General features: G+C 38.5%; 1 pseudogene; it reads left to right on the top strand.

Annotated features, from left to right (window-relative positions):
• The first annotated feature begins 721 nt into the window (after positions 1 to 721).
• On the top strand, positions 722 to 1,737 carry LOC123247428 (annotated as a pseudogene).
• The last annotated feature ends 1,146 nt before the right edge of the window (positions 1,738 to 2,883 follow it).

Here is a 2,883-nt window from a genome sequence, read left to right as displayed (position 1 = left end):
AAGAGTGTACATTCAGAATAACTGTGTTCAACCCCCTTCAGTTCAATCAGTTGTACCCCAAAGTTCATTCTGGATCTTCTGATGCAGTGTAGGTTTCTGTAGGCATATTTCTCCAAATAGTTCATTTTCTGGATTCAAAGAGTTAACAAACTTCTTTTCCTGAAATTTTTCTCAAACAAAATTTTAAATTGTGAATTTTGTGAAAATATATATAGAAGCAAGGATTCACAAAAGGAAGGTGGGAAGGCACCAAATAAAAACTTTGCCTAGTTGACAATTTTGTCTATAGTACTGGCTGCAGCTCTGAAAATCATTTTATTTCTCACATGTACTTTTGATTATCAAAGCCTGAGTATCAAGATATTTGGGAGTGTTATAAATAACACCCCTCTCCATTTTAACCTTATGTCCCCAGCCTAGGCTAGTCTAGTCATTCCCAGTTCTGCCCTCTCTAGTTTGAATGTCTCCCTTCAATCCTCACCCTTAAATTAAGGATTGTACTGGAGCCAGATTGAACCCACTGCAGAGAAGATTGTTGAATTTTCAGTGTGAACATGTATGCCTTAGAGATCGGCAAGCTATTTCACTTAAAAGTTGTAGTCAGAGGCATTTGTAGGCTATTTTAGACATTCCCCCCTTTTCTGGACCTCTCTTTTCCTCGAGTTCCATTTTCTTTTGACTAGGATCAGGTACAGCCTCAAATTAAACAAAAATGGAAGAAATTGCTCTTCTTGTCATCAACAATGGCTCTGCTGGGGATGACATTCCTCCAGCTATATTCCTCTCCATTGTTGGATGCCCAGTAAATCAGGGTGTCATGGTGAGAATGGAGCAGATGAATAGTTATGTTGGTGATGAGACCCAGAGTAAGAGAGCTATCTTGACTGAAATATATTCCATTAAACATGGCATTGTTACCAACGGGGGTGATATAGAGAAAATCTCACACCATATCTTCTACAATGAGCTCCCTGAGCAACACTTTTTTCTGCTTACAGATGCTCCCATAAGGTCAACAGAGAAAAGATGACACAGATCATATTTGAGACTTTCAGCACTCCAGCCAGGTATGCAGCTATTCAGGTTGTGTTGTCTCTGTATGTCTCTGGTCATACCACTGGTATTATTATGGACCCTGGTGATGGTGTCAGCCACGCTGTGCCCATCTATAAAGATTATGCCCTTCCCCATCCTATTCTTTGTCTAGAATATCCTGGCCACAACCTGGCAGACTACCTCATGAAGATAGTGAGAGGAAGAGGGCACAGTCTCACTACCACAGTTGAAAGGGAAATTGTTTGTGATGTCAATAAAAAGCTGTGTCTCGTTGCCTGGACTGTGAGCAGGATATGGCCTCTGCTGCTTCGTCTTCCTCCTGGAGAAAAACTATGAACTTCCTGATGGCCAGAGGAAGATCACTGCCCCAAGGAGAGGTGCAGGTGTCCAAAGGGCTTCTACTAGCTATCCTTCCTGGTTCCAGAATCCTATGGCATTCATGAGACCACTTTCAATTTCAATTCTATCACAAAGTATGATGTTGATATCCAATATGCCAACATAGGATTATGTAGCGATACTATCTTGTATCTTGGTATTGCTGACAGAATGCAGAGAGAAAGCACAGCCCTGACACCTAGCACAAAGAAAATTAATGCCACTGCTCCCCTTAAATGTAAATATTCTCTTTGGATTGGTGGCTTTATTATGGCTTCTCTCTCCACCTTCCAGCAGATGTGACTCAGCAAGCAAATCCATTGTCTATTGCAAATGCTTCTGTTTTAATTGATTTTTTTTATTTTTTCCAAATTACATGTTAATTTGGGGATTTCTTTCTCCAGCTCATTTTATAGATGAGGAAACAGGTAAATAGAATTAAGTGACTTGCCCAAGGTTACCCAACTACTAAGTTTCTGAGGCCAAATTTGAATTCATGAGTATGAGTTTTCCTGATTCTGAGCCTAGCGCTCTTCTGCCATGCCATATAGCTGCTGCCATTGCCAGTGCTTCTAAATGGACTGCTAGCAGATGCATAGCATTTATTGAACAAGAATTCACAAAGCAAAAATTTGTACTGGCAAATATATGCCTTGAGTTAACCTCATGAAACCAGAATTGACCTTCTTGGAAAAAAAGCATGCCTTTTAAAATCTTTCCTTTCCCAGAGATTTAAGAAGTATACTATTCTGTGTTCACTTAATTTACTTATAGTTTCCTTCTTTATATTCAGGTCATTCACCCTTTCTGAATTTATCTTGGTATAGGGTGTGAGATGTTGATCTAGACCCAATCTCTCCCATACTATTTTCCAATTTTTCCAGCAGTTTTTGTCAAATAGTGGGTTTTTGTCCCCAAAGCAGGGCTCGTTGTGTTTATCATAGACTGTCTTGCTGAGGCCACTTACCCCAAATCTATAGATTTTAAAACCAAGCAAGAGTTAGAAAAAATTACAAAATGTTATATAAATTATTTTGATTAAATTAAACTAAAAGGTTTTTGTACAAACAAAACCAATGCAACAAATTGGGAAAAAAATCTTTATAACAAAAACCTCTGACAAAGGTCTAATTACTCAAATATATAAGGAGCTAAATCAATTTTACAAAAAATCAAGCCATTCCCCAATTTATAAATGGGCAAGGGACATGAATAGGCAGTTTTCAGATAAAGAAATCAAAACTATCAACAAACACATGAAAAAGTGTTCTAAATCTCTTATAATTAGAGAAATGCAAATCAAAACAACTCTGAGGTACCATCTCACACTTAGCAGATTAGCTAACATGACAGCAAAGGAAAGTGGTGAATGTTGGAGGGGATGTGGCAAAATTAATGCATTGCTGGTGGAGTTGTGAATTGATCCAACCATTCTGGATGGCAATTTGG

This window comes from Gracilinanus agilis, chromosome 4 (genome assembly GCF_016433145.1).
Source record: "Gracilinanus agilis isolate LMUSP501 chromosome 4, AgileGrace, whole genome shotgun sequence".
NCBI lineage: Eukaryota > Metazoa > Chordata > Mammalia > Didelphimorphia > Didelphidae > Gracilinanus > Gracilinanus agilis.
The sequence above is the reverse complement of the archived record's forward strand: the minus strand, read 5'-3'. Positions and strand labels throughout refer to the sequence as shown.